Source organism: Typopeltis vanoorti, chromosome 8, assembly GCF_054136105.1.
Source record: "Typopeltis vanoorti isolate ZY-2024b chromosome 8, IOZ_Tvanoo_1.0, whole genome shotgun sequence".
NCBI classification, from domain to species: domain Eukaryota; kingdom Metazoa; phylum Arthropoda; class Arachnida; order Uropygi; family Thelyphonidae; genus Typopeltis; species Typopeltis vanoorti.
This window is the reverse complement of record NC_143556.1, coordinates 139791620-139805000: the sequence shown is the minus strand read 5'-3', so window position 1 is coordinate 139805000 and position 13381 is coordinate 139791620. Positions and strand designations below refer to the sequence as shown.

Here is a 13381-nt window from a genome sequence, read left to right as displayed (position 1 = left end):
ACATTTAAAACATTTGTTTATAAAACTAGATTATTAAACGACACAAATATACAATGGCTATATGAGCAAAGAATTGACCAATATTTAGAAAAAATAAAACAAAATGAAGAAATAGAAATAGAATGGCTTAATATAAAAACGATACTAAATATAGCAGCAAATGAAAGCTTAGGAAAGACCAAAAAAATTCAATAAAAGGAAAAAACTGAAGATCTGGGGTGATACAATGAAAGAAATAATCAAAAAGAAAAAAGAAGCCTATCACAAATGGGTAAGCAGTAAAAGATTAGAAGATGAAATAGAATATAAAAGAATAAGAGCCATAGCTAAAAGAGAAGCCAGACAAAGACAGAGAATCATGGAACAAATTTGTTTCTAATTTAGAACATGATTTATATAAAATAAGACCCAATGTATATAAGATTTTGAAACACTTCATTACAGATACTAAAGAAAACATAAAATTAAACACCGAATTGAAATTAGAAGAATTTCTAAATTACTACACAGAATTGTGGACAGACAAATATTAAAAAGAAAAAGGATAGCTGGCAAACATTTAATGAAACTGAAAAGGAAATAACTAAAGAAGAAATGGAAAATCACCTTGAAAGAAACAAGAAACGGAAAATCACCTGGAGAAGATAAGTTAGGTTCAGAATTATATAAATATGCAGGAATAAGGTTCAAAGAAAGATTCCTATTATTTTAAAATAAAATCTATTTAACTAGTAATCCCCAATAGAATGAAAAAAAAAAGCAATTGTGATCCCTATCTTTAAAAAAGATAGTAGAGATTACCCTAAAATTATAGAGGTAAATATTGAATTTAGTATTCCTAAATTCCTGTTATAAATATATAGCAGAATTTTAAATAGCAAACTAATGAAATATTCCGAAAACTTTATTTTAGAAGTACAGAATGGATTTAGAAAAGAACAATCATGCATAGACCCGGCCTTTTGCCCAAAATTAATAATAGAGAAAAGAAGAGAATACAATTTAGAAACACATATTGCATTTATTGACTTTGTCAAATTCTTTTTCAAAGTTAAAAGAAGCATGTCATTTAACATATTAAAAGAAAGGCAAATACCAGATAATATTCTAAAAGCTACCATAAGTATATATGAAAACAATCAAATACAAATAAGATTAAATCGTGAGCTATCATGATTTAATCTTATCATCCGAGGAGTCCGACAGGGATGTCCCCTTTCAGCAACTCTTTTTAATATTTATCTAAATGAAATAATAGTAAAATGGATTAAAAATTTCCATCGAGGTATTAAACTTTCTCCTACCGTGAACTTAAATGTGAAAATGAAAAAGATATAAACCTGAAAATTGGAAGATATCTAAAAATAACAGGTGTAATTAACTCTATATTTAAACCAAACCTAGTATAAAAACAAACTGACTAAAAGTATACAATACATTAGCCCTACCAGTCTTAATGTATGGAAGCGAAATCTGGACAATAAAACAAAAAGACAAACAAAAGATTAATGACAGCTGAAATGAAGTTTATCAGAAAAACTGCAAAGTGTACTCTATTCGATCACAAAAGAAATGAAGAAATTATGAAAGAATTGAACCAGGAATCAGTAATAGAAAAAAAATAAAAAATATAAACAAATGAATGGAACACGTTGAAAGAATAAAAGCCTTAAATTACAAATCATTAGGGAAAGAAAACCATGACGTCCTCTTAAGAGATTCAAGATGACTGCTAAAGCCGGAACAGGCCACTCTAGGCCTAAATTCTTGACAAGCATGATGATGATTATTGGATGTCTATGGGCAACGATGAGCGGAAAAGAGTTATGTGATCTCCTGCTTTAAGGTTAACGTTAGAGGAATCACTGTTCGCTTTGGCTTTATTCGCCAAAATCAAGCCATACAACTACTAACTTGAAAACTAATTTTGTGAATATTGCCATGTCATACAATTTATTTTAAAACAAAACAAACAGGGTTCATGAAAACGCGATTTTTCTTTTATTTAATGTGAAATTAGTGACCATTTCCATCGGAGAGGAAATGCAGGAACTTAACGGGTGTGCAGTGGCTGAGTTGGGTAATTTCGAGAATTTAACAGACTGAAACAAAAGCAAACTGCAATAGGGAAGAAAGTGAGCAGTTGTTCTCTCCTGAGAAATGACGCCTTCCTCACGTCATTTGTGAAGCTCTAATAAGCATCCGGGAGCTCACAAAGGAACGAGCGAGCAACTGCGTTTCTCTCTAATACCTAAGTGACGATTTCTCTCCATTGTGAGGACGATCTGGATGGAAATTTGTGACATTTATCTTCGTCCGTAACCGGGTTAAAACAGGGCTCGTGCCACATTCTAGTTGCAGAGCCCATAACAGTAAAGGGTGCAATTTGTTACACGTGATTAGTGAAACGCTCTAGGGTGCTAGAAACATCGCTCGCATTATCCCTCACTAGAGCACGAGATGTTCGGAGGCTGATAAATGGAAGCAGAGAAAGAAAGGTCCGCCTTCCCTACTGGTCAAGCATGGTGACGGATATTAAACGCATCCACCACTACTGGTCATTCACCCGGAGAAGGTGACGTAACCAACATCTTGCCATGCACATATAACCGAAGATGTTTCTACATGAAAAGAGACCGGAAATTCTTAGGGAGCCATTATCGCACTAGAACACATTCTCCTTCACCTTTCTTCAGTTATTTGAGAGCGTTAAAATCTTCTCGGGAAACAAATCGATGATTGTCTTACAACTGACCTTTTATTTTCAGTTTCGTTTCACGATTCTCGACATAGGCACAATAGCCAGTGTTGCAAAATATTCATAAAGAGGATGCAGGAATGGTTAAATCATTCTAAGATGCAGTTTTTATTCTGTGATTTCGCGTTCATAAAGCACTATAGTTTAAAATTTACCGATTCAAGCGAACTATGTAGGTGCAAGCATCCGTAATTTGTCGTTCAGATGGAAGACAGCAGGGAAATTAAAGGGAAATGTCTTCTCTTGCTTCCCTGTAAGCAAGAGAAGTAGAGGAAGGGAGGATAAGACATCTGACAATGGCGACCAATATATGTCCAAAGGGAAAGTCATGACGCTGATACGAATAGTTCGGTAGAGAACTTGAGGAAAGTTTGTGAGCAAGCGTTATAATAATCTTTAAAAGATTTTTTACCCGTAAAAGAAAATCAGTCCTTTGCTCGCTAATCCCAAGTAATCGGTCGTAATACGATGCTTTACATTTATTTTTCACTTACGTAATTTATCCATGAAATCTTATACTTTTCGCCTTATAAGGAGGTTTCACTTTTTTTTTTGTGTTTGAATGTTAAAATTCATTGCTTTATTCATTCTCTCTCTCTCTCTCTCTCTCTCTATATATATATATATATATATATATATATATATATATATATATATATATATATATATTAATTAAAGATACCAAGCTATTTTAAATATATAAACCTGGTATCTTGGTATCTTTAACGTATATTATACCCAAGGTAAAAAACTTTCTACATCTATCTTTCATCCTGAGAATTTTATTTAATAAGGTCAATGCACCTTATTGTAACTTGTTTTGCTCCATTTCCCAAGTAAGCAAACAGACAAGTAAGTCAAGTTTGGGCCTGCAAGTAGTGCAAGTCTTAGGCAACTCCTGGTAAAGGTGGAATAAGCTCGGATCACTATTCTTAATATTTGCCTTTAATGCAAAGCATCATACATCTCCTCAAGGGGATGTGCCTTGCATTAAGGGTAAATATTAAGAATAGTGATCAGAGCTTATTCCACCTTTACCAGGAGTTGCCTAAGACTTGCACTACTTGCAGGCGCAAACTTGACTTTTGCGAAATGGAGTAAAACCAGGTTTAAAATAGCTTGGTATATATATATATATATATGTATGTATATCTCTCTCTCTCTCTCTCTCTCTCTCTCTCTCTCTCTCTATATCTCTCTATATATATATATATATATATATATATATATATATATATATATATATATATATATATATATATATATATATATATATATATATATATATATATAGAGAGAGAGAGAGAGAGAGAGAGATCATTATTCTCTTGTGTCATTATTTCTTTCCTGCATTAATAAACTATATGAATACTAACGTGACATTATTATATTATACAAAAGCGCCATCGAGAGAGCATTTTGCACAATAAAATATCTTTATTTTTGGGGAAACCGATGTTCATTATAACTGCCTAGTGTATCACAATAATTAAAAAAAAAAACATTTCACATATAAACAGTGAGATCTATACGGCACCAACATGTGTATGGGAATAGTCTACAAAGGTTCTTCGAGTCGTAGACGGGTATCGAACCCAGCTCTTTCAACCAAAGAGAATATCATTGATACTGACTAACCAACCGAAACTCCCTGCATATTTAAACGACTCTCGTTTTCTATACCAGTGGTATAGAAAACGAGAGTGCTGCTCAAGTGTGCAAATGCACCACCAAGGACAGATAATGAGAGTTCTAGGTAACTGGACAAAATTCGAAATGTCCATATACTGTATATGAGACACAATACATTCTCCTATTCGTTTATAAATGCTTCTAATCTTATCTTTCATCCCAACTTGAAACAGATAAGAAAGAAGTATGCTTTCTTATCTCCAACTGGATAATATATTAGTTCAATTAAAATCACGAATAATTGAAGAACCAATAATTCTACGATTATGAAAATTACACCAAACGATTGATTTTTTTTAGGAATACAAGCATATACAGTAATATGCTATCAGCTGCATAAAAACTATTACTGTCTACAGTTGATTGTAAAAGTGCCAAAATTTATATAATTGACGCAAAAAATGTTTATTATTCGGTAGTAAATTCTGTAGGTATCATATACGTATTCTATATGAGATTATAATTTGCAAGAGATTATATGAGAGTAAAAGATATTAAATTATAACATTATTTATTATATGAGTCAGTAAATAAGATTGTGGATTAAGAAAAAATAAATTTCAATGCAATTCAATTAAAACTAGAATGGATTTAGTTTTAATTACTCTTTATTTAAAATTCAACAATGTCTCTGTAATTTTTTAGTTGGAAGAATTCTGAGTTTAGCTTATCTGCATTTAATAGTAACTGAAAGTGAGCAGGTTTTTTATATATGATTCGCTATATAAATTATAATCCATTTTAAACTCATTCTTTTTTGTTACAAAAATATATATAATTATAACTTTCCCACCTTTTACAAGTACTTTCATTCCTTTATATATGGAGTGGTGACAGTAAAATACAGTTGAGAAGGCTGTGAGAGCACTACTGAAGTCCTGCACATGTTGTGACATCATACAGCTAATAAGATGTAAAGCTGTTATCCAAGTCTTCACAGCAGTCTATTTGCTAGCTAGTCATTACTAGAAAAATATTATAAAAATAACAATAAAAATACGAGACAATCTAAAAATTTCAACACTATAATGTTTTTGATCACACACTATTGTGCAGAGATAGTTTAGTTAAATAGTATACTACATATGAGAACCGATATTTTTATGGAAGTCATGCAATGATTTAATTTTATTTAAATAGCAAGACTTTAAACAGTTCCCCAGTTAATGACTTCACATTACTTGTCTTCGTCCTGAAAATACTTCAATCGCAAACTTTGTTTGCTTACACTTGGATAAAGGATTAGACCAAGAATTATAATTTCTTCGTATCTTTAATTTATGGTGTAACCAAGTAGAAAAACCTTTAATAGCAAGACTTTATTTAATTTTAGTTGACTAAATAAAAGTACATTGAATATCTTTGACAAGCTGTTTGAAGCTATACAAATTCTAAAATAAATAAATGGTCCGATATTCCATTAATGTACATGATGATTTGAAAGAATGTCTAGCTGGGAATGGATTTAAAATGACTGGTGATGGTAATAATGATACGAAAATTAACTTATTGAAAAATGTATGTTAATGGAATATCAGACCATTTATTTATTTTAGAATTTTTATAGCTTCAAACAGTTTGTCAAAGATATTCAGTGTACTTTTATTTTGTCAACTGAAATTAAATAAAGTCTTGCTATTGGAGGTTATATGTTCCATTCAACTTCATAACAAGACACTGTCAAAGTTGAATGGGACATATAATGCAAAGAATACAATGATTACAACTTAGTGAAACTGATGCAGTTAATAAAGATTTATTGATGATACTTTTATGCAAGGACAACATGTGCATTTTCAATACTTAAAATTACAAAACTGATCGAGTTTGCTAAATTCAGTAGTACTCTCTCTTTGATCAAAGTAAGATATTGAAAAAAACTATGAATAGTTACAACACATTTACGAGAAGGTGAACAATTTTCTTGCACTAATTTGAAGATTAGTTATGACAAATCTAAGTTGGCGGAACATAGAAAAAAGATAATATTTAGTTGTGGTGGTGAAGAGTGAAGATATTGATTACATTACAAATTGATTCATTCATGACCTCAGGAAAGGAATGTGTGTTTAACAAGCGGTTAAAAACTTGAAAATAAATAAATGACTTGGTAACTTCATTTTGATTTGAGAGGGGACCCAATGGGTCCACTAGGGAATGGATTTAAATTGACTAATGATGGCAATTATGATATACAACATAATTTAGTAAAATTTAGTTACTGATAGTAATGCAGTAATTAAAAATTATTGACGATATGATTCCGTTTTATGGAAGTGCACACGATTTTATTTTAGTAGATAAACAATAATCAAGTTTGAAAAGTTCACTAGAATTCAATTCGAAGCAACTATGATATTTAAAAATAAGATTGAATGTAAAATAACAATACATTTAGAAGATGGTGAAGAATTTATTTTTGTTAATGAAAAATTGGTAAACGAGAACTAAAGTTAATAGAAGTTAATAAATAATACAAAGAACAGTATTTGCTTACGGTGAGAATGTAAAACATCTATGCAAGTAAGTACTCCATTAATGTAAAACCATATTTACAAATTGAGAGCACATTCATTTAGGACTTAATAAAATCATTCTTAAATAAAGGAAGCATAATTCACTACATATATATACCTACAGTTAGCAATAATGTCACTTGGGATGACGTGTCAAGAGATCTATCGTACTTTAAATTGTCTATATATGGCTCAGACTTTCCTACTAACCTAAGTGCTCTGATCCTTCGCCTATAGATGACGCTCACCGTCCAAAATCTTTGAACATATTCATTACCTTAAATGCTGAATTTATTTAGCATTTAAGGATTGCGCTCTAACATTTCTACTTCCAGGTCGTCCGCATTAACACTTTAAACGCTAGTTTCTGTCATTCCTCATGGGGAATAGTTACTGGCGAAGAAAGAGCAGCTTCCAGACAGAGTTGTTTGACCGTGTTTAAAATCACGCGACGTTAAAATATCGTTGGCATGTTTGGTATATTTGATAAGGTGAAATGGAGTCAATTCGGGTAGCAGATGATATCTGTACTCTGACAGTTCGCTTATCTCTGTGAAATAGCACATATCAGTCCTTTAGATACTGCTATGGGTGGTGCTTCGCCGAAATGGCTTCATTCCTCTTAAGTTAGAAAACAAAAGCATCAACTGATCGGCATCCAAAAGCATAGTACAGCTTTGATTCTACCATTGAACTAAATTCTATTCATTTTACTCTATGTTCTCTGGGATGGCAATGCTTACCAAACAACAATATTGTTATTTACTCCATCATCCATTCTTTTCCCAAGTTGATGATGTTTATACAATGACCGGACTCGAGTATATTGTGTCTATCAGTTCCTCAGATTCCTTCTCAGAAACTCTGGTCTTTCTCGCGGCACCCTATAATAGACAAACTAACCCGTCTTCTGCACATTCCTCAATGTCTTCCTTTGGGCAATGAATGGATGGATGAATTCGAATAGTCTTTCCAACGTGGAAAGGGCACAGCTCATTTTTTTTATAAATCTGAATTACTTAATATTGCAGGTATTTTTTAAAAATTATATTAATATATTTCCCCACAAATATATAAGAATGTGTTCAAGTATAAACAAAAATTATCAATTGATTTGGGGCCCAGACCATGATTAGAAGTCTAAAAACTAAAGAATTCTCTTTAGTGAAGAAGTCCGTCAACAAGCCATCGAGTGTATACATGCCTATTTTAAATCAAGCTTGCTAAAAATAAAACAAAAATTTTGTGTGAAGTGTTGAATATTGTCAAAAGACGTAACCACATTTCTGTTCAGCATGGTGTTGCTTAACTCTGAAAACTTTGATTTTTCTTAACTTTATCTGCGATAAGGTTGCCTTTCTTACTCATTCTATTTGCTAATTAATCTCACAGCACCAACTACGAAACCTTTAAGAGATTCTAGATTATCTTCCTTTCAAAGATAGCACTAATGCAGGCGCATTTTTGCCTTTTAATTTATATCCAATAAAATAAATTATAACAAATAATTATAAATCTTATTATTCATAAATTAATTAATGAATTAGTTTAGTTTTGAAGTTTATTATTACACAGACAATTTCTAATAATCGCATTTGAGCAAATGGAGCAAGAATGGCGACAACTCAAATTGCTGAAGCAAAAACCCTGATTTGCTTTTCTGCGATTCAATAAACAGGTCGGTTTGATCTTTAGAGATTGGACTGTTTTCTTCTTTATCTAAACCATATTTTATCAGTGTTGTTATTATTTAGCATTAGTGCCTTATTCGAACAACAGCTATGAGGTAATTGCGGTTTTCTTTTGGCCGGTTCGCGCTTTGGAGATGAAAAACCCGAGTTTTGGTAGAGAAAAAAAATTCTTCCACACCGTATGAAACAAACTCATAAGGGCATCGTCGATAGAAAGTGACTGAGCACTAAGGAAGTTCCCTTCTTTGAAGTGAATATGTAATTTTTGAATGGATCAGAATTGAAAAACCTGGAAAATAAAAGCAAAAATCAACGCAAAGGGGAAACATTTTTCTACGCTTGAATAAGATTCTAGTTTTCATTTAAAAATGCAACAGCTGTCTTAAAACTTAACGCAGACCAAGAAAATTAGTGTGATAAATGAAATAAAAAGAAAGTATTTCACGTATGGAATTTCTAGGAACTGTAAAAAAATTCTCGAGATTATTGGATATAAAACAACAAAGAGAATGATAAGTCCTGTCCGTAGCAGATTCAACTAATATTGTCAGTGAGACTCCTTCAACAAGGGTTGTTCACGTTTTGTTGCAACGCAGCACGAAGAAACATTTCTTTACATTTTTTTTTCAAGCGTTTAGATATAGCCCTACTTTCATATAATGAATATGTGTAAATTAAAATATTTAAATTAACTAAACAGTACATTGCAGAAATAATAGCAAGCACCACTGCATTTGTACAGTATAAACCTTGTAGTTAGCGAAGGCCACATCTCAGAAAGCTCTTGGGATTCTCGAGAAAAAAAGGAGAGAGAGCAAATTCCAACAGTCGTTCTCATTCTTAAGAGGTTTATAAAGTTTCTGTAGAACAGAGGCATAATTTACTGTTAAAACGTTTAACATAAAAATGTCTCATATTATGATAATCATCTGCATTCCCGCAAACAAAATCACACAGTTTTTACATTTCCCAATACACTAAACAAATCCTGAGCTGTATTCCAAATGAGATACGTAACTCTTAAATACTATTATTGGAATGTGGATTTGATGTACAGCAATACATAACTGACTCTAAGGTGATATGTTACATTGTATTTTAATGTGTGGGACGTGCTTCGACAGTACTTGGTGTGCGTGTGCATGCAGCAAGTAATACAGGGTATTAACTGGCTTTATTAATAGGACAGTCAGTAGAACAACAGTTTAGAGAAGCCATTGTCATAGCTCGTGATCACGTTTCCCCATCTACAGACACGATTTACAATTTAATGTAAGCATGCCAATTGCAGATTATCAAGCTATAGAGAAGGTAGTTTCTCTACGTCCCTGTCCGAAATGCATCTTTATCCACAGTTTTTAAACACAGGTTGAAAGTGCTCACAGTGAAAGTAGCTCACAATGCAGAACTGGTAATAGGAGGCGGGGGCTTCCGATGCTATATGACGAAATTAAACTTAAAACAGAACCATTTTTGGTTCGATGAGAAAATATCATGAATAAAAACGCTTAGAGCATTTTGATAGGTAATTGTGGAATTTTTTTTAGCATCCTTTAAATTACTGAGTGAATGATGATAATAGAAAGAGGAAAACAAACAAGATCTTTATACGCTAACAATCATTTACAGAAATGAATAAAACTTGGTCTCGTTTTGTTCTTAGAAAATAATGAAAAGTCATGGTTAATCTAATTATATAAACACTTTTACTGGAACTGAAATTGCTAATAACAAACCAATTCCAAAAGTGGAATTTTTAAGTCAGTCATTAAACTCTCGTTCCATGCCCTAATCTCAAATAAGTGATCATAAATATGAACTCCATCACACTCTATTTCTACAATAAATCTTCTAGTGAACATCGCCCACCTTCGGACACAAGTTACGTGTCCGAAGATGGGTGCTGTTGAGCAGAACATTGTTACTACGACTTCAACATTGGGAAAATTTGAAGATAAAAGGCTGTACACCATAATACATTGTGAAGAGAAGAAACTGACAGTTCAGTTGCAAAGGACAATAAGATAACAGCTTAGTAAGGCGGCCTCTATGAGAGACCCAATCCAGGGGCCCTGGGCATTCCCAGAGGAGCGACCGCTTGAATTATAGTGGATAGCTTTATCTCTTCAAATTTCCCAGCCAATGTTTAAGTACTCCGGAGCTCTGCGATTTCGACCACGCTGTCACTCCTATGCACTGATGTCCTAATTTCACTAATGTGAAATCATATCCATAGTTCTGCTGATGATAGCACATTCCATTCCTCCTTTTCCTTTGATAAATTTTGTCAAGCTCAAATATCCAAAAAAACAAGATCTTCCAAAATAAATGTCTTAAATACTGATTACCTTACCATTCTCTAGTAGGTGAAGATAATGTAGTAAGCTTCAACCTACCAAAACACAGTCCAGCCTTATATCTTGTAAGAAAGATCTCATTTCAATCTTAGTTGCTTTCGACAATATTCAGATCTGCAGCCACAATCAGATTTCTCTTATTGTACTGTATGAAACATCTCTCCTTTCCTGACAAACACATCACATTCATAACCTTTTCATCTCCAAATGGCACTTGGTGCGTTATTCATTCAAGACACTACTCTCTTGTACGACTCCTAATCCTGTGTAAATAAATTCCCAAATCTCCCAATCTGAGAACATTATTCTTGCTTTTTTTTTTTTTTAATGCTGAGCCCATACACGAGAGGTTGGTAGCTCAACCTATAGTATATTAGTACTGTGTATGGGTTAATATATGTATTTGGTTGATCCATCAACAATCTTATATGGAATGTTTAATGTTCAACATCCATACAAGTTTAATTTCTAATTTTAAGACCCAACTTCTCATCCTCTTTCATTCCATGTTCCTATTCTTTGGAATATGCTAACTCACACCATTCGCCCTAAGATTACAGCTAATTTCTCCCGTTAGCTTAAACGAATACAAATTGAAATTTCTAATGCATCCTTAAAAAGAGCAAAATATCAGATACCATGCGACAAAGGTGTTGCATCTAAAATCAACAATTCATTTTTGAGCTTCCAATGATATCCGCCAGATAACCAAAAATGACTATTCCTCGAGGAAAAGGTGAAATGCTGGTTTATGATGATAAAAAAAATCTGATCTGTAAAAAACGCAGTATCGAACAAAATTTATTTTGTGGTACTGAATAATAGTTTCCTGTGTATCCGGTACGACTGATTTTCGTGCGAATACTATATTCAATATTTTGTTGCACAAAAGAACGAAGAGCAACGTTTATTAAAGAGAGTGAAATAAATATCCTTAGCAATATTTTTATGGTTATAATTTATGTCAAGAAGGAATGAAAATTGGAATATACTAAAAATAATCGCAAGCTAGAGTGCAATTTTAATTTAATTAAATGATTATTTTTTGCTGTAAAAGTATTCATAATGAATGTATCTTAAAGCAGCAACGAAAACCTAGTTTAAATAATGAAAGAAGATCTGTTTGGTTTGCATATAAAGCTTACAAAAAATTCGTATTGGGACTAAAGCAAACTGTTTTGGTTGGTTTTATGGAGAAAAGACCGCTTATGAGAATCGATTTTATGATTTGCCCGAACTTTCTATAAAATAGAAGGATTTGGCAGAGAGATCTACTTATTAATGTCTACATAATCTTTTCTAATTGAGTTTTACTACTAATACAGTGAGTCATGTTCCACAATTATTATTTTTTTTAATAATTGTAGGTTCCGATTAACACGTGATTTTTCAGCTTTCACCCATTCTTTTGGAATTAATATTTATATGTGAAAAAAAGTTTGTAACAATGTTGTCTTCAAATGCGGTAGTATGTGAGAATTTTGAAATATTTCTTTACCATCTAATATTATTTCTGAATATTTTTCAGTGCGTGTTATGGGCCAAAGTAACTCCAAAGTAAGGCTATGAGGATGAAAAATCCTGCTTCTGTATTTGAATATAGGGATTCTTTTCTAGAACATATCATATAAATTCAATTTCGATTCGTATTGGATGAGATGATTTGTCTAAAAGCTTTTGTAATTATTAGAATGAAAGATATTATGGATTCATCCACGTTTTATAACCAAATCCAAAAATAAACTTAAGGTTCCAAATTTACCAAAGAGCTTATGATAATTCAATATTTGGCATCGGAGTTGCCGAGGTATGCACTACATAAAAGCTATCTTTTATGTAGTGCGTACCCATCAGAGACCAAGCAGAAACCCGAAGGGAAAATATTCCTGTTTACTACCTTAGCAATCCTATAATATCTTATTTATGCCCAAATGAAGTTGTTGTGATTCTTTTCCATAGTACACAAGATCAGCACCCGTTTAATGTTCTGAATGATATGTTAAATATTCGGAGCATTAACCATATTTTAAGTGCATTTTATACTCAAGTTATCTGGAAGAAGCAGACTTCAAGCAGTATTATAGTTGCATCGCGCCAAAAAATTTCAAATGAGTGGACACCGCATAAAAGTTTTATTACACTCGTGTTGTTCTTGATCCGGGTGAAACTCTCATGCGAGAGTAATTTTCTCTATTTACATTGCGAGGTAGTGATAACACACAGAGCAGCTTATTCCATTAAGAAGTATTATTTTCATGCATATCAACTGCACTACATATAAATAAATCAAATGCCTTTTTTTGCTACATTTCTGTATTTTACTTCCTAACTTAAACTTCATGGTAGATTCTGGAAGTAACACTTCAT

At 32.4% G+C, this 13381-nt stretch overlaps 1 long non-coding RNA gene across 3 annotated transcripts in view; it reads right to left on the bottom strand.

Annotated features, from left to right (window-relative positions):
• LOC150104384 (uncharacterized) overlaps positions 1–13381 on the bottom strand; it is a 756755-nt gene that overhangs the window by 2226 nt on the left and 741148 nt on the right. For all 3 annotated transcript variants that reach the window (XR_016548697.1, XR_016548696.1, XR_016548698.1), the window contains one exon: positions 5244–5415. This is a non-coding gene — a long non-coding RNA (uncharacterized LOC150104384). The remainder of the gene's footprint in view (positions 1–5243; positions 5416–13381) is intronic.